This window comes from Lepisosteus oculatus, chromosome 9 (genome assembly GCF_040954835.1).
Source record: "Lepisosteus oculatus isolate fLepOcu1 chromosome 9, fLepOcu1.hap2, whole genome shotgun sequence".
NCBI lineage: Eukaryota > Metazoa > Chordata > Actinopteri > Semionotiformes > Lepisosteidae > Lepisosteus > Lepisosteus oculatus.
The window spans coordinates 961,257-980,302 of NC_090704.1; the positions used below are offsets into that span (position 1 = coordinate 961,257).

At 40.0% G+C, this 19,046-nt stretch overlaps 1 long non-coding RNA gene across 1 annotated transcript; it reads right to left on the bottom strand.

The window, feature by feature from the left end:
* Positions 1–1,446: 1,446 nt before the first annotated feature.
* Positions 1,447–18,675, bottom strand: LOC107078357 (uncharacterized). The gene is made up of 3 exons (XR_001479306.2): positions 18,236–18,675; positions 4,600–4,660; positions 1,447–2,112 (listed from the first exon to the last, which is right to left on the bottom strand). It is a non-coding gene; the product is annotated as an uncharacterized lncRNA (long non-coding RNA).
* Positions 18,676–19,046: the final 371 nt, after the last annotated feature.

Consider the following 19,046-nt stretch of genomic DNA (forward strand, 5'->3'; position numbering starts at 1 on the left):
CAGTTGCAATAAATAAGTCAGGAGGCCAACCCCACAGGTGTCACTAATCAGCTGTAGTGTTTGCAGGACTGGAAGTGGAGTTCGTGGAGGGGAGGGGATCTACAGCTGGACACTGATGCAAATTCACAAAGGAAAAAAAAAACAACTCACAGAGCCGCAAAGTTAAACAGGAAGACCTCTTCGTATCCCCGGGAACTACATGATCAAGAGCGGCTTTCACTTCCACTAATTAAATGGCAGTCCCCTCCTTTTCATAAAGTACACTCTTATTAAAACAAGCATCTCTAGCCACTCCACTAGATAAATGACTTTACACCAAGAGCCATAAAACCCATTAAATACCTTCTTTAGAAGTGGATCGGGTCCAAACACACAATCAAAGGATTTCACTGGGATTATCTTAGATTAGAAACACTGAGAGAAAAATGAGGAGATGACAGGATATAAGACATTGAAAGGATAAATTAGCAGCTACATACCAAACCAAAACTTTGCGATGCTTATTTAAAAGCAAAAAACAGAGAAGAAGGCAGAAATACAAAGGTACATTAACTCCCACACCCAAATTAAACAGTACATCTGCAAACCTCGTGAAAGGTTTCTTCTCAACCGGTTCTCAATATGTAAATAAAGATTACATGCAGTCTAGAAAATAAGAAAGAAAAGACAAATAAATAAAACAAAGATTGTCCTTTTGAGCATGCATTAGGGTGCACTAACCCTTTTCTCTTTCTCATAGCAAGTTTTAAATAGACAGCAAAAAGCAAACTGCACCAAACTCTGACAATTCAAAGAAAACCATGAGATGCCTTTGACAAACAAGACAGTTTGTGGTCACATAAATGTGATAAAACGTATTGTGACTCCACAGTGATACATTCTTCAAAGTGCACTTTTAGTATGGTTTACTAAAACTTGCTGACTTTTGAGTATCTTCTATTGAGTAGCAAAACACACTCTAATGACTCTAATGCTCAGTAGTTTCTTTTTGAAATATCACTATAAAATACTTTGAACTAATTAAAAGCCTTTAAAAGTCATACATAAGCAGTTGTCTAAGTGATCAGTTGGGTTTCACACCTCTTTTCAATCAACTTTAGAAGAGAACAACACTTTCTTCACTCTAAGAAAGTTGAAAACTTCACACTACTCAGAATGTTTTGCAATATTGTGCAAGACTACTTAATTCACATTAAATAAATGTGACTAAAGTGCCTAGCACGGTCAAAATATATTTGCAGTTATCAATCACGAACGGAGAGTTACATGAAAGTGTAATTAAAAGAAATAATTGATGGGATGTAGCTGATAGGATTGACAGCATCAACTGATTTCTGTTGCTCAGTATAAAAGCCTTTTTACATCGGAGACCTGACACAGCTACAAACAAACTCTGACAGACCCAACCTGTGTTGCAAACACAACTTTCAAAACATGCAGTGTCTCTTACTTCAAAATTGTTTGGGCAGCTAAGTCAACAGAAGAAGAGGCTGTCAAGTTTACAGAGACATGGTAAGATTTTATTAATTGTCTTCTTTTATTTCACTGAAGTCAGAAATTCAAAAATATAGTATAGAACCTATAAAGAGCTTTTTTTTAAAAAAAAAAGAAATGAATAGGGTTCTTCTTAAGCTTATTGGAAGAGATTTAAAATTATATCACATTAGATATGTAAGTAATCGGAACTTCTTTACATATTTTAAACAGAATTAGAGGCCTTTTATCACATTTTATGCAAGGCTTTGAACTTCTACCAGGGAGTAACAAAGACAAGGCCTAGCTTCCACAGGGTTTTGCATGCTAAACACCTGACCTGTATACAGAAGAGAATTTTAGGATCCACATTTCACAAAGTTTCCATTCAGACAGTTGTCAGACTTGTTCCAATAGACAATGAATCCCTGAATAAATGCAATACCTACAGAACCTTTTCAGACAAGGAAATATTCCTTTCAGTGCTTAGAGTTTCTTCGCTTTCTGTTTTAAATCCATCGGTCCTCCTTCATTAATCAGCTTCTGGAAAGTAGAATAGTGCCCAGATGTTGTTACATCTCCGCTTGGAAAGAGCGGAAAAGTCACATTTGAATGTTCTTTTCTTCAGTCACATTTTTTCTTGGAAAAAAAAGAAATATAAGAAAATTGTTCAAAGCACATCTCTACAAAAGACTAAAATAAAACAATATCAACATCAAGGGAGTTTTAGGTCTTTTTTACATTTATAATTTATTTCTTAAAACATTAAAATGTGTTTCATTTTAAGACAAACCTTTTCAGTGTATTTTTAACCTTTTATTCTTTTTACCAAAACCATCTTTTTGGAATTATATTCATAGGTGTAGCCTTACTTGTTCATTCTGATGAAGCACTGCCGGACTCTCAGGAAAAACCTTGTGACCAGTTACTGTTAACAATAAAAGAATCTGCCAGCACATGCTGGAGAAAAAAATAATTGCACGGACTTTATGTTGACAACAGCGCACTGTGTGTTCAAAGCAGAAACATCTGCTTTATTTCCTTTCAAAGAGACAGCTAATGAATTATATTTTTTTCTTCTCTTGAGGGTACTGTAAATGGGACTACAAGCAAAACCCAGGTTTGGAAAGTCTCTATAGAAAGAAAACGTTTTGTTCACTGAAGAAATCCACCATTTGCGTATTTTGTTAGCATCGTGTTTGTATAATGCTATGTGAAAGAGTTCCAATGTTCTTTAAAGGCTTTTTTTTCATCACAAGGCCTGTAAAGGCTTTTTTCAATGATCTATTTCTCTCACCTTTGCTATTTTTGTTTCATTAAAGCTTCACATGTAAATAAAAACCATAAGGATGTAGGAAAGGTTACAAAACGGTAACTGCCAAAAACATTTGGTTGCGCGTAATTTTCTGATCCAAGACTCTCATCCAAACATCTCTTGCCAGCAGCAAAGTCTGGTCCCCGTGTGGTCCGTGTCTGTTCAAGACTAAAAGGGTTCAGCCAGTCTATGTAGGGTGCTCTTTTGAGTTTGGGAATGTGTATGATCTTCCAGCAATATCTTCTTTGTAAAGTGGTTACAAATTTGTAAGCAAAATTCTGAAATATATCTCACTAGTGTATTGTACAATTGTAATATTGTATAAAATCCCTTGATTTATATTCTATGTTTTAAACATAGAATGTACATTTTAAATAGACTACTGTATAACCTAGCATTCTGTGAACCTTTTTTATTGCTTGCCCTCTTTGTCCAGAAAACGCGTTAACATGAGTATTTTCTTTTAAGTATCTTTTTCAAGCTCTGTGTTTCCTATGTTATATTTATAGCTTATGTTTCTGCTACCTGCAAATAACACCCTGCTCTTGTCTATATTAAATGTCATCTGCCATTTATCTGGTCTTACATTTTTCAAATTCTTTTTCATTTTCTTTCGCAGGTTTTATAGTGTTTGCTAAACCAAATTATATATGGTTAGGCTGGGTAATATTTTCTGTGTGGCATAATATACTCTCACTTCATACAGAACTTTCCTGATATTTATATATTTGAACAACCCATTACAGTATTTCGCTTTACCGTTTGTACTAAAGAGTTCCCTCTAGACCCATCACAAAATAAACTTCTCCATGTCCTCTGAGTGCTTGGATTAGGGATTGTGTAGTTTTGCAAATGAGCTTCAAGACTGGAATATGGAATCAGACCCCAGACTCAAACGGCAGTATTGCACAGTATTGTTACTTCACAGCACCGTGAGCAACTGTCTTCCCAATCCACTCAGCCTAGTCCCATTGACAGTGAAATCATGGAGGATTTGAACAATTATCTCGGGCACGCCTGTGAGGTCCCTTGCCAGACTGCAGCAACTGGCACAAGCCCATAGCAGGAAGAGATCGGCCCCCAACTCAGGGGAGGCGAACAGTATCACAGGGCCCAGAGGAGCTGCTGTACTCTTGTTGTGCATATTGAGCACCGGGTGCACAAGATCTTACAGTCAAGCTCTCTCTTTGAAAAACAAAACGAAACAGCCTGGGGAGAAAGAGGACAACTTTTAAAAAAATAACACTGCCAGCAAGTGACAAGTCTGAATCACGGGCAGAGATCATCTGGAACTGAGCTATCTGCCGTTGTGTGGGGTCCCTGGCCTTTGGGGATGACTGCTTTCACATCAGGTGCAAGGCTAACGGCCCATCTGTTTCAACCTGGGCCTCAAAGAGTCCCACAGCATTTTCTACAGGAGACACCGGCCTGGGGCACATTCGAAACTGAAATAAACTGCTGTGCCCCCTCATGTATCTATATAATATGCGCGAAAAGAAAAGAAACAAAACTGACTTGTTCCTAGTCTCAGAAACAGAGGGCTGGTCCTCAGATAGGATGGACATACACTGGCGTTTGCTCGTGGAGACTGAAGTCACTGCCTTCTGATTCGAGGAGGAAGAAAGAGTGCCACGGACCTGATGACAGCACAAGGGAACTCTTAACAAAACACTTTTTAGAATAAAAAAGCAAAGCCTCTTACTGTTCATTAATTATCACCACCCTAACAGTGCCAGCCCCCCCATCTCAACCCAAACTACTTCCCTTCCTGTTACAAATCAATTTAAAGATGACATGAAAGAATTACTCACGAGCTGTGACGAAGAGTGATTATTCTGGACTGCGGCAGATCTCAGCTGCTGCATGCAGGGGCTAAGGAGACAGAAAACTGAAATGAGTTCTTCCCCCCCTTTTGTCAAATTAATGTCAAGCTGAACGCCATTTGACATCAGCTTCATTAATGACTTCACAGGTCCTACAAAATTAATGTCAGCTGCGATGTCCTCTATTAAGAAATTAAATATTTAGACTTCTAGGAAGCCATTCTAATCCTTTTCCCAAACCGGAACGAGCTCTGCCATGTTTTACTGTTTGCAGCCTGTCCCCAGGCCTACATGAACACCAACAAAATACTCCAGAATTGATTTACAGCGGATTGCAATACACTCACACTGCTCTAAATAGTTCACAGTGAGGAATCCGTGGATATTAGAAACCACTGAATCAGGTGGCGCATGAAATTCAAACACAAAGCCTCCTTACCTTAAATCCAAGCCATTGCGGCTAGAGCATAAAAGTCAGCATGTTGTCTTTTTTTTCTTTCACGTCTCACAGTTTAGTCATCCTACCTTTCCAAAGGATTTCATGACCCCAAGACCAGATATTTTTCGGTACCAGATCAGCCCTCGTTTGTTTCCTTTCCTGCGTGAAGATTCAACCCCAATCCTCGCTCCTTCCTGACCACAGAGAAACATTGTGCCTGTTTTCCTGGCTCTCTATTCCAGCGATAAACCCCCTCTTCTCAGGATGTGGAACTCCTGAGGTGTCAATATGGTGTTTTTAACGATGAGCATTTTTAGCTACTTTTACAAACATCACAATAGTGGCTCCTGTGCCTCCAACAATTATGGGAGTATTTGTTCAATGAAACAGTCACAGCTGGGGGCCAGAAGACAGTCAGTTCAACATGATAGATCTTTCATGTGCGAGATCTGATCGGCTACTTCAGGACAGGACATTTCTCAATGTAAAGCTGCCCTTGTGGCTCAGACTTCAGAGAGGTGTCCAGTTTTCTAGACAGTGAATCTGCAGGTTCTTTTTAAAAAACAGCTGTATGGGAACAGCCAAGAAAATCCTAGCAGTTTTTATGTTAGTCCCGTGGACGATTTGGGCTTTGGTTTTTGAGCGTACGATCTCTTCGATAATTCAGCACTTACATGGGGGTTCCTATCTGGCTGTCGGGATCAGTGTGCCATCCACAGCCAGACAGCTCTGGTGTAAACAGGGGAGAAGTGAGCAATGACAGCCCCCTGCTCCAGCTGTCACACTCATGAGCTCTGGCGTGCAGGAGAGACCAAGACGTCCTCTGTTCTGCCTTCCCCTAGCCGGGGCTGGGACCCCTGCGCTCAGTACGTCTGCTCCCCCCTCCAGACCTCAGTCACTTCCTCTTCCGGGTCAGGCAGGTCAGCTTGTCTCTTCACTCCAGGTTGGGCCACTTTGTTTCACCTCGTCTTTTCTTTCTGTCCAATCATACTGTGAGACACTGGTCCTTAAGTCTTATCAGCTCCAAAACCAAATAATTCAGGACATGCAATTCATAGTATTAAAATAATTATTAATTAGTAAAATTATTAATAATATTAATTAGTTACTAAAGCACTGTTTTTTATTAAATTGAGGTCACAAATAAAGATGGAAAGCCAGGGTGATCATCAAAAATTAAGTTTAGATTTATAGTCTGAGATGTGTTTTCCTTTTCAGATTATTTGAACATTAAATATGTGGTAGATATGAATATTTAAAGATGGCCTTTTAAAAAGGACAAATGAACCTTTGGTGTGAACCACTAAACCATTTTCAGAATTTCTGCATTCAAGTTTGTTATTATTAAGAGACCTTGAAAGGTTAAGAAACTCAGCCTAACACAGCAGGTATAAAGTATAATAAAATAAACCACAATGTTCAGAAAAACCAAAAACAACTTAAAAGCATTGCTGAAAAGAAGAAGCACTCAAATCTAAAGCCCAAGACTGTGATTGATGTGGAGTATTAAGTCCTAGAGCTTTGCTATTGGCAGGTAAGAGTTAGTACCACAATGATAGCTTTTTAATTAAGATGAAAGAGAAGGAAGTGCAGACATGACGTTCTGATGGCATCTGACAGGCCCCTGGTGCTGCTTTGAATCGTCAGGGTTGATTATCTGCAATCTCATGTTTGAATTTACACAGCTCTTCCCAGCCTCTCTGAGCCCATGGGTGTTCCCTGGCGGGGGACGCAGGAGGGGTCTTCTGCCCCACCCCCTGCTGCCCCTAAACCGGCCACAAGGTCGTCTCGCACAGAGAGAGCTCCTACAGCGTGCATGCACCTGACGCCGGGGCGGGGAGGACGGGCGGTTGTGTGTAGGGCTAGGGTGAAGCCATTTGTTAGGGTCAGCAAAGGCATTTTTCTTGTTGAGAAAGTTACATGTATCTCATTCCCTCGTAGCGAGTAGCCCTTGGATTTTTGTTCCTGGCACAAAAACAAGAAAACCGATCTTGTTAAAACAAAACCAGAATACAAGTGGTATTTTTGGAACTGGCACTCCTTGTGAGCATATTTCAGGGCGAGGAAAGATGCATTGGTTCCTCGAGGAAGAACAACATTTTTGCGCGGTAGAAGTGTTTATTTTTAGGTTTTATTAGTTTCATCTTCTCTGGTGGAGCCTGGACGGATGTAGCCTTTCCACTCCCTCTTTTTGAAGAAATCGACTCTTTAATCTTTAAAATAGATCTTTGATTGAATTCAGCCACAGTGTATCCCAGTACAGCAATAGTACAGCCTCCTCGGGCACGGACACTTTGTCCCTCACCTGTGTCAAAGCTTTGCACGCTGTTCCTGAAAAGTCCTCAGATCTGTACAAAAGGAAAGTATATCTATTTAAAAAACTGAGATGCAGAAGGCCTGCCCAAGTTTAAAAGCACTTCCATCCTCTTCCAGCTCTGACACCTAGCAAAGAGGGCAGTGCTGTTAATGCACTGATGTCAAACACACTTCCTTCTGGCAGGTTGCTCCAGGTCCTATCGAGGTCTTCATTAAAAGCAGCCAATTTCTCTAACCTTTTAGCAGCATATCTTATCTGATGAACATGAATTAAAGTCTCTCAAATGACTAATAATCATATCAAAGCTGCCATGTCAGGCAGTAGATTTAAATAAGAGGGGTTGAAAACATTTGCATGCCTCTGTGTGCCAGTGCTAAGAAGCTAATGTGATAGTGCAGTCATAAAGTACTGGAAAGACATGACTTAATGTAATCTGTCATGTCATATGCTAATCTTCAGCCATTACTTCAGTACTGTAAGTAAGGAGAAAGCATTCAGGAAAAATCCTTTCTCATTTCACTGAGTACCACTCTCTGTGTCTGGTCACCTCAAATGGGTTCTTGGCATTAAATGCAACTCTACAGTCAAGTTGGATAAGGTCACGACTAATTGCTTGCCCCCAGGCCTGTTCCTGTCCCTCTCCTCCCTCTCTCTTTGTCCAGCTGAATGTTAGACCAGCTGTTTCTTTCAGGATATTGCATTTCAGACAAACTCTGGCAAGCTGGATTTCAAACATACCTTATAAAAGACAAGGGCAGCTTGATAGGTTGGGATTTATGGTTATAAATAGCTCTTACAAACTGCTAATCTACTTCTCGGCCTCTTAAGTGCCTTTTCCTTTCTGAACTGCATTCTTGCACAACACTTTCTCATCAAAAAGTCAAACACAGAGGCTCGAGATTTATTTCAGGGCTTACTAAAAAAAAATAAAACACAGAAACTGTCATTCCCACTCATTCTGCATTGGTGGTAAGTGGATTGTATCCCGGGAAGTACTTCTCCTGGGCACAGCCGGCTCATTTGAATAGTTTGCAGTTGTTTAAAAGGGCCAGATGTGTGAGACTACAAGGTCACTGTCGCTCACTAACAGCACCAGAGTTCAGCCTGGTGCACTGGTATTTTCCTTCTCGGGAGCATTAGAAGAGAGCTAGAACTCCTGCAGGCTACTGCTCTTTGCTTATTGATTTTCTTTATCCACAACAAATCGCAAGACAAAAAGTGGAAACCTAAAGAATTGTATTTGAAGGCTTTCTTATGCACTTGCACTACTTAATACCATAACGTATCTTTTTAACGTTGCTGGCTCCACCTAACTAGCCAGCGCAGACATTGCATGGCAGCAATGTGGCCTAGGATTTGGAATATGTGAGTTATCAGTACTAAACAAATACATTTCCACCATGGTAAAGTCTCCTTGCATTCACTTTAACTTTTCTAAAGGCAGTTGTACACAAAGGAAAACACTGAACAAATCAGCAGATCACATAATTGTCCCAAATGGTGCTCGCACCAAAGGAACAAGAATTCTCCTTGCCTTTGATAGTGATTTGATCTTGTCTGCTCCCTTTTATCGCACATTTACTTTACAATTTAATGTCTCTTTCTGAAGGCAAGCTGTATCTGAGGCAGCATATAGTTCTGATTAAATTTATTCTTACTTTCCATCCTGTTTCGTTGTTTTTTTTCGTTTCTTGCTGAAACCAAGGCCCTGAACCTAAGTCAATTAAAATGTTTAGGCAAGCTGGTCATCCAGCCTTCAGCAAAGTTCTGTCCATGACCCAGCCTGACTGTGAGTAACTGGACAGACGGCACAGGCCAAATGTGAGGAGCTCTTGTTCCACCAAATTCTTCCCATACGTCTCACAGTATTAACCATCAAGACCTTCTGCATTTTTTTGTTCTTGTTGTTTTCATTTTAATAATTCATTTGTAAAAAAGTTTTGCACATGCTCTATTTTTGCATGTAATGCATTAAACGAATGCATCAATTGATACCTTAATTAATATGTAAATCTGTCCACTATGCAAAGCAGGGGGAAAAAGCAGTCTGAGCAACATTAATATAAGTTTGATTTAAAACTACATTTGTTTAAAAGAAAACAGGATTCATAATTAGACAGATTGCTTGGATGTTAGTGCACCTTGTGTTATCTGTTGCACTACAGATGTTAAGGGACAGTCAGCTGTTAAAGCAAGTGGGCGGGGCAGCTGTAATAAAAGGAAACTCCAGCTCAGCTCAGTGATATCCCTGAATGTCTTTAGAGCTGTATTTCTGAGATAAACAGAAAACTCTCTCCACTTCACTCCACACAATAGCATGCTAAGCATTGTATTTATTTTTGGTGATTTTACTATTTGTAATCTAGAACTGCACTAGTCAGTACAGTACTCGCAGCAGTGAAGTTTTATTGCTTTTTCAACAAAAGTGGCACTTTTTCTACTCATCCATTATCTGAAAGCCTTGGTTGATGTTGTGCAATTGTGAAGCTCACCCTTGAAGCAAAAGACGCAAGTCCATCACAGTGGCAATTATTAGAATTTCTTCAACATTTTAATATTCATGTGAGGTAACATTTAAAGTTCCTGTTAAATTTTGACCAGTCTTGGCTGATCCTGCTTTATCTGCAAGAAGACCCTGAGACTAATCTTGCCACTAGTCAGTTTGGCAGAAACTGGAGCTCTTGTCTAAACAAGGAATACATAGCTGTCTGTCGCAACTCATGAAATTAATTTAATCAAAGTTACCCTGAGGATCAGAAAAACAGTTCTGTAAATCAATGTGGCTCTTTCTCACAATCATATTGATTATTGAGATTAATTAATTATTAATTTATTAATGTGCACAATGTAACCTTAAATATACAGGAGGTACAAATTATTTTATCATCCAGTGACAGGTAAAATAATTCACCTTCCCACTTTCACGTCTCAAAATGTTATTCATATAAAACTAAATGTATTAGTGTTTTTACATTAAGGAAAATCACAGTGATATTGGGACTGGTGATCAAAACCGTCCAATAGCTTCTCAGGTCCAGAAAGATGAACAAAACAATGTGTCTTTGAAGTACTATGGAGAGTGTACGGATTTCTACAATGAAAGGGGGATTCTGATACAATGTGACTCAGAAGAGAGACTTTCTTATAATGTAGTATTTCAGTGCATATTTACTGTAATTGCAACATATGTAAGGTGTCTTTAATTATTTTGAGTTTTTTTTCTGACTTGGCACATACAGTATGTTTGCAAAATTAGTTATTTTTAAGCATTAAACTTTGGGAGGTGACACAGAATATCTATAATGTGATACTGGCTGTTATAGGCCTCATCTTTCACCTGTTTTTAATTAAGAGACAATAAATAAATTCAAATGGAAGTCACCTGTGCTGTTGGTTATGATATAGATCTTTTGTGGATGGAAATGTTGACGTCTTTGTGATCACATATTCTCTTTCACTGTGACTTTTCAGCCTCCTTGACTGCCACCTTACAGAACATGGTATTTGGACTCTGCCTGACTGACCTTTTCATGACAAATCAGTTTTCTTTCCTGTTGATTCTGTTTGTTACTTGGCTGAACAAGAAAACTAGATGAGTTTGCTCTCTCTTTGCTCAACCAGCGTCTGTAGTGAGATACTGTACGTTTTACCCAAACAAATTTCCTCTCTGCTTTTGTGATATTGCTCTGTCTCACTCCTGTTTCACAGCCTTGTCAGTTCTGGCTCATAGCTGTGAATGTAATGGCACATAATTTAGGATAAATCCAAACTTCGTCCCACGCGTCATTTTTACACTTACAATCTAGTGGCTATCTACCGGATAAAAGATGGAGCTCATTTACACAAAAGGCCACCAGGTACAGGGTTTGTAATTTCTGACAAGTGGGTGAGTTGCATTTTTAATTTAATCTGAGTCATGTTAAATGTAACTGGTGGCCCTTCTGAGTTTAATCAGTGTGTCTTATGGAATGTCTGGGGTGAACCTCTCTCACTGCCTGACCAGAAAGGTGAAGCAAACTGCACAGTTCGCTGATCTTGGTAGACAGGGGAGAGACACTGAGATAACTCTGATGCCTTGCCCCTATTTTAAGGATAATCGTTTTTCACTTCAGACTAATATTTGTTCTGCTTCTGAAGGCAAACAATGATAGCTGAAAACGTCTGTGGCCAGACTGATAGATATATGAAGATATAAAAATCTAGGGTCAGATTCTGAAACTGAACTATGGGAGAAATTAGAAATTAGAGTTTTTAAAAACTGTGCTTTCAGGAAAGACAGAGCTTGGGTAAGGCTCTTAGTTGAAAGTGATTAGCATTTTAGACATTTCTGGCCACTTTCAAACCCGCTGCTGGAAGTGCTGAGGTAATATTCCCCACATCTCCTCTCAGCTTGATGATACTTGGTTCAAACTGCTGGAAACACCTCTAACCTTCACCAGAGAGAGCATCAGATTGATCCCTAATTGAATGGAGTATTTCTGAAATAAGAAATAAAGATGACAGAGAACTCCGAAATGAATTGCAAAACAACACTCTTGCTTCATAAGAGCACAAGACCTCCTGCCTGATTAAAAAGTATTGCAGTCCATAAAGTGCTGCCATTCAGGAAAGATTAAGACTTATCATGCAAGACATTGTGATGCTCATCTACCTGTGAGCAAGCATCATGAAAAGGAGAGAACATAGCTGGAGACAGTGTTGCCCACTTTCATTTTCTGCAAAAGACACAATTTCATCCCTAGGGTTACTTACCCTGTTTTGGTATTTCAAGTTCATGTCTTAAACAAACAAACAAAATGAACAAACACACAAACCTGCAATTGAGAACTGCCACCTTTGATGATTTGTTGTGTGGTTATCGGATGTATCAGTGTCTCAGCAGGAGGGTTTCCAGGTCAGTCTGACAGCAGAAAATGTCTGAAATCCTGCACTTCCCACTGTCTTGTGGTTCAGACTTTTCTTCTGATCCCTGAGCAACATGATCCAGAGGCTATCAGACATGGAAACTGACCAAAACATTCTACAATGCACGAATTACAGAATTGTGTTTATCTTTTAGTCACCAGCTTACAAAAAAGTGGTCTCCCTTATCTCTGCTCCCCCCGTCCTCTGCACCTTAAAGAGGCTGCGCAGCAGAAATGCTCTGTTTTACCATTTCACTCAAGACATTAACCTCTGCTTGTTCCTTTGCAGCTTTTATCTTCATTGCCCCTCTGAAGCAGTGCATGCTAGCAGGAGAGCTACAAATCTGACATTAATAAGGAAACTCTGAAAACATTTTCTGTGGCTTTTCTAAGTGAATAATAACGGGGATAGCATTTCACTTCTCCAGCTCCCTTGTACTGTAGCTGTGACCAAAACTATTTAATTCGAAATTTTATGAAACACTTCAAACTCAATTTAACCAGGGAGTAAACTGACACGTGATTCACCACTGCAGAAAAAATGAGTTAAAAACGACCTGGAGAAAGATGGCGACGCTCAACCACAGTGGGCGTACCCACTGGTAACAAAGGGCAGCTCTCTCTCTCCACTTGCCAGGGCTGTGCCTTCACTTTCAGTGGGAGTGAGAATCACTTGTGTGCTGAGTCATGAAGAAGCGTCCAGACTGCAGAAAGGTTCTTGAATATCATTACTGTTGCTATCTTCCAAGTTAATTCATTAATGCAGCCATGTTTTGCCTCTTGGAGCAAGTACTGTACTATAAAAATGCGTCGGCCTGCCCTGTGTACACCACTTTGTCTGTTTTTCAGTTACAACAGGAAGTAAGAGCTATATTCTGATAACACAGTGGGGGATGGGGAAAAGTCTGTGATTGCCCCGTCAGTGCAAAAGAGGTACTTATTGAAAAAAAAAACAAAACTTTTAAAGTTCCAGCTTGATCACCATCATCCAATTAAACAGATATTCAAGTACAATATGGAGCACCAGACATCCCCCAGAAAAATCCCATCCAAATCACTGATCATCTACGAAAGAGCATACCGCCTCCCGTGTGGAATATGTCAGCTATTCTGTGCCAACACACTACATATGGCTTGAACTTCAGAACAGCTTGAAACACCAAAAGGAGATGGGAAACCGGCTCCTTGAGAAAGATTTCTCAAGTTTTATTTTTTGCATATTGAATTGCAAACCAAAAGCTTTGAGTCTTGAGGCACACTTTTAATTTTTACATTTAATTAATTCATTCAGGCTTCATTTTGGTGAATAACAATAGTGCATGACTAGATAAACCAGACTCTTCATGCATTGTACGTCAGAAGAATGGTGATTACCATGAGACCAGAGCTCACAGTGAGCACATCTTCCTTTTGAACTGGTTTTCTTCTGCTGCTTATGTACTGAAGAGCTCAGATTCCCATTGTTGATTGTTAAGAACTGTCAGGTAAAGTTTCTCACATGATAGAAACTCCAGAAATGTTTTGCGACAATGCAACGCTATTGCACTTGCAGTAAAACAACTGTCCCATTGTACCTCTGTACAGGGCAGAAACGGTCAGCCGCAGTTCCAGTATCAGCTAGCAACTCAGAGAATGGCGTGAGACAGAAGGCCAGGTCCAGCATGTACTGTAACCATGTATGCGTGGCACGTCCTGTTGTTGAGTCTCCCCAACTGATGCAAATGATGCAAACGTGCACAAACGCTCTGCCTGTGCATCATTATTTCTGTCAGTTAAGAGCAATAACACAGCCTTATTTGAAAAGTTTGTCTTGGTTCATGTCATGCACAACAGCAAGCACTCAGCTGGCTCTGATTTAAACAGGCTTTTTCTGTCCTTAAAGCCAGAACATAAAGTCATTATAGTATAAATATGAGCAGATTGGGATTGGCTTCCATTAGCATATGTTTCCACCACAAGTATTAAAAAATTGATGTTTTCGGCCGACAGAAGGGATCAGCTCCCATTAGCGAGGCACTAGAATTATGGTGTGCCGGCCTGCATTTCAGATTGCCTCCAGTCCTCTTCCCTAAGCCCTCGTGCTTTCCGAGGACTGAAACGTATTGCTCAACACAATCTGGGGGGTTGTGAAGATGAATATTTTAGGCCCGTGCGTTCAGACAGTTTCAGGGTGCTGCTGCTTAAGTTGCTCTGTCTCGTGAAGAGGGAGGTCTGTCACAGAGCCTGGTGGCCCAGCCCATTCCACTTTCCAACAAGCCCTGGAATTAAGACTTTATCCTTCATTAACCTCCCTGTCCCCTGTCTGCTCCATCACTGTGCTGTGTGGCCCCCATTCTTGATTGCAGGGTGTCACAGAGCACACCAGTACACAAACAGCGAAAACAGCATTTTGTGTTTTTTTTGCCTCGTTTTCATTTATCTCAAACAAGCTCTTTTAGCATATATAATCTCACAGCACGGAGCAGTCATAAACCAGTGCTCTAATAATCCTGAGCAATTGCAATCAAGATCAATCAGACATTTCATTAAGGCATTGAATCCGGACATTTTGTGTGCAGAAGGGTTAGAGGCTAAAGCAGATGGAGCCACACAGCCCACGCTAATAATACACACTTATGTGAGCAGAGATGTATGTTGACACAATTGCCCTTTTAAAATGTAAAAAGGAGAAATTTATAATTTCGCACTAGTTTTGTTTTCACTGATTTTTGCAACAGCGCATAAACATTATTTTTAGTTTTTTTAATGGCACACACGAAAGATTCATCTCCAGAAGTTAAGTTTAACAAATAATAACTAATGGGCTCTTCTTGAAGTTATGGATTGATAAAATATTGTGTTTTTGGCACCTGTTTGGTTATTTATTTTACTTTATGTCTATAAACCTTGACTTTTCCAAAGACTAATTTTTAAAATGTTTTATTTATCTGATTGAATGATTGTCATGAATTTCAATTATACTTTGTAAAGCTACTGTACTTTAGAAGACGTTTTTGTTTAGAAATTGCCTTCTCTGCTTATGGAGGTAAAATAAGAATGATTATAAAATTCTGAGTTTTATAATCAGTCTTATTATAAAAGTCATAATTCTGAGCTTTACATTCATTATTTCTACACTTGTATAATTTTAGAGGAAGATCTAAAAGCAGTCTGTGAAATGACATTCAGCTTTAAAACTTGTAATGAGCTGCTTTTTGGGTTCACCATGCTGCAGACAGGACCAAGCAGAGGAGGTAACAGAGAGCACATGAACAGGGTCCGAAAGCTGAGTGAAATGAACTTTGGGGGTGCACACAGAAAAGCCCTAGGAAGTGTGGTAAGTAAAACTAGACATTTACAAAAGGCCAACCTCCAGGAGCAGCTGCTACAGTCCCTAATTTTGTTGCCAGTGTCTTAGGGAGCACTAGCAACAATTTAAAGATCACAGGGTGGCTTATTACATCCTCAGGTTTCCTTTTACACCCATGCAGATGGCAGAATTTAAAATTACTGCAGAGGCAATTGCTGCAATAGTTTTTCTGTTTAATCAAAACCATATCCTTGTCCACAGTCTTCTCTGCTCCACACATGCAAAGCCTTCGCAGGATAATCAGATGGCCAGAGGTCCAGATTGTTTGATAGTTTGCATGTTTGCATACAGCAGACTGGGTTGGGATCCAGCTCACAGTGAACCTCTAAACATGAAACGACCACTGCAAATGGATGGATGGGTATTCTGAAGACAATATGAAGTCAACCCAGCAGAAGTGAACTACAGACCAGAGAGTAAAAGTGAAAACTATTTTTCTGAGGAATAACGACATCCAGGCTCCGGCTCCTGCACATTCCTGAATTGGCAGAAGCGATCAAAAATCGTACGGATGGAATAATATGACATCCAAGAATCAGATGCTTTGTGAATGTGTTTTGAACTTTTAAATATAATAGCTTTTGGCTTTAACCCGCTTGGTTAAGAGGTAGTCTCCTGGCCAGAGAACGAAATGAAGATGCAAAAAAACAAGCTAACCCCAAACCACCAATCTAGAAACAGAGATGGGAGGGACACACGCACACAGCATGGAAATGCGGACATTACGATAAAAAGTGAAGACATACATTGAAGGCTGTAGGACACCTGCTGACTCAGGTGAAGGTAGGACGCCGGGCAGACCCAGGCTGAAGAGGGAGGAACCTGGGCCACTCAAACCTCCAAAGAAACAAGTGAATCCCAAACCAGCAATGCAGGAACAGACAGGAGGAATATGGAAATATGGACATTACGTTATTTGAGAAGGCAGACATAAAAAGCTGTGGGACGCCTGCTGGCTGAGCCAGGGACAGGAACCAGACAAACGTGGCCCAAAGAGTTGGCATCAGGAGCAGCAGGCTTGAGGGCAGGGGGACCCCTGGCTGAGCTGGACACCAGGAAACAAAAATAGAAGACAGCGCAGAGGAACGAGTGTGGCTTGAAATGCTGAGGAGTGCCGTCCATGGATAGATGAATAATATGCAAGACAAATAGATACAAGTAGCATTTTCTCTCTTTTGCTCTGTGTTGTTTTCATTCTCCTGCTTGCTTTTTAGAGCACGGTCCATATATTGAAAGTGAAAACAATGTGAGAAGAGGTGTGTGTAAGAGTTACATACTGTATATAGCAAAAGTCGGAAATTATTGTAAACAGCTGTCTGAGATGGGCTTGTCTGTCACTATCCCTCCTGAACTTCAATTACTTCCATTTAATCTAAGAGCCTGAGGGGCGTGGGAGTTTGAAACAAGCTGCCCAGTCATGTTGTTAAAGCCTATACCAAGGCTTCTCTCAAGAAATGGCTTGATAAGATCCTGCAGTCTGGGCAGGAGGCATTACTTTACACAAAGGGCTGTGAGACGGTAGAACAAGCTACTGAGCCTTCTCTAGCAAAAAAATAGATACTAAAAGCCAAATGATCTACTGTAGATGTTCTAAAAGACTTCCCCTTATTTGTAACATTTAGGGTGTTCTTAAATCCCCTTTATTGTTAATAAGGTGTAATAAAGGTGTGTTACTGCAGTTCTGACGTTCAACAGATTGAAGGATCCTTAGAACTGCACACAATATTGAATACAAGGCACAAAAGCATACATTAAACACTGAACCTACCAATGAAGTATCTTTGATATTTTGATAGCAAAGGTGATGATATTTACATAAGACCTGATAATTATGGGGAGTTAAGCAGCATAACAACCTCACCATTGATACAAACATCACATCATTTTCACATCAAATTAAGGTCGGTCTTGCAATCAGATCATACTGTATCTCTTCCACTCAAATCACTCAGAGCAGAGCTGATCTCATACCAGTTCATCTTATCTTCTGTTCAAAGCTTGCTTGTGAAGTAGCAAACACAGGCAAAAAATGTGGATTTGAATTAATGTCAGCACCCATGATTTGATAGAGAAAGAAAATGGAATGTTATTAGAAGGTGATTCCCTGCTTAGAAATACAGCAAACACACCAAAAGGCAGGCAGAGCCTTGATAAAGGCCTCAGACAGTAAAACTGCAGTCAGACATGGCTCATCTTCAACACGATTAACAGGATATAGTGTTTATCAGCTTCAGTATCTGCCTGCTGGCAATTCATTTTCTCAAATACTGTAACGCCAACGCTCTGACTGTAAACACTGTTCATTGCCTAATCAGTCACAGGGCTGTTTATTTCACTTTGCTTAATAATATTTAAGAACAAAATGAACATTTTTGTGGATCAAAATTTAGGAAAAACTAAAAAATCCATTAATAAAGAAACTATGAGAATAATCTGTCTATTATTAACTCAAATGTAATTATCCATAAGCAGAGGTTAGTTTCTATAACGTTATTGAGCCTCTCAACGTTGTTTTATTATCTTTGATACAGTATGTTTTTCCAAATAATTTTTAAATGGAATTTGCCACCCCTCGTCTCATACCTTACTGACTGGCAGGTTTTTTTCAGAAATACCTGTTAACAGAGAGGAGCTACAGAATGACTTGAGGGACGGTCTGTGTGAATGTCGGTGTGACCATTGCACTGCGTTACCCACAGCATGCAGCCGGCTTTCTGGCGTTGATCTGGTTGTGCTTTTCGTAAACGCCTGTCTGGAAGGAGGAACGCCTTCAAAATGAGGTCCGTGGCTGTACAATAATCCCAACATGCCTCTTGTGCATTTGAAGATTTCCAATAAGTGTCAGCAGAAGAATCTCACACAATACAGCTGCCATTGCTTCGGTTACCAGCAGACACGTTTCTGCTCCGTGGTCCTGTTTTCATGCTGAAGTTGTCTCTGGCAAGGCGATGCTGTACACACAGGCAGTGCCCTCAGATGTGCTAATGTTGTCACACGGTCACTTGTTGAAAGCAGCAGCAGGTGACGCTGAGCAAGATCAAAGAGTGAGAGAAAGTCAATGCCAGCCATTAAAGCAATTAATGTCGAGAGCGAGCTAAGAGCAATACTGTTGCTTGTCTCCACTATATTTTTACAAAGATTAAACAATGTTACATTGTTTTTTTATCAAAACTAAACAACAATCACCAGTCCCCATATCAACACCCCCATGAACCGTCAATTTCATAATATTTTAAAGCTAAGCTCTTTCTCTGCAACAGACCAGGGAAAATAACATTTTCTTCTGCTTTCCAGAAAAGTGGGCTGACTTATAAGTACTGTACCTTTCATGTATTTTCAGCATTTATTTCACTTCTGCCCTGAAACAAGTTGTTTTTGGCTATTTATACTTATAGTTTTGGATTTCAGCCATACTCCAACACACTG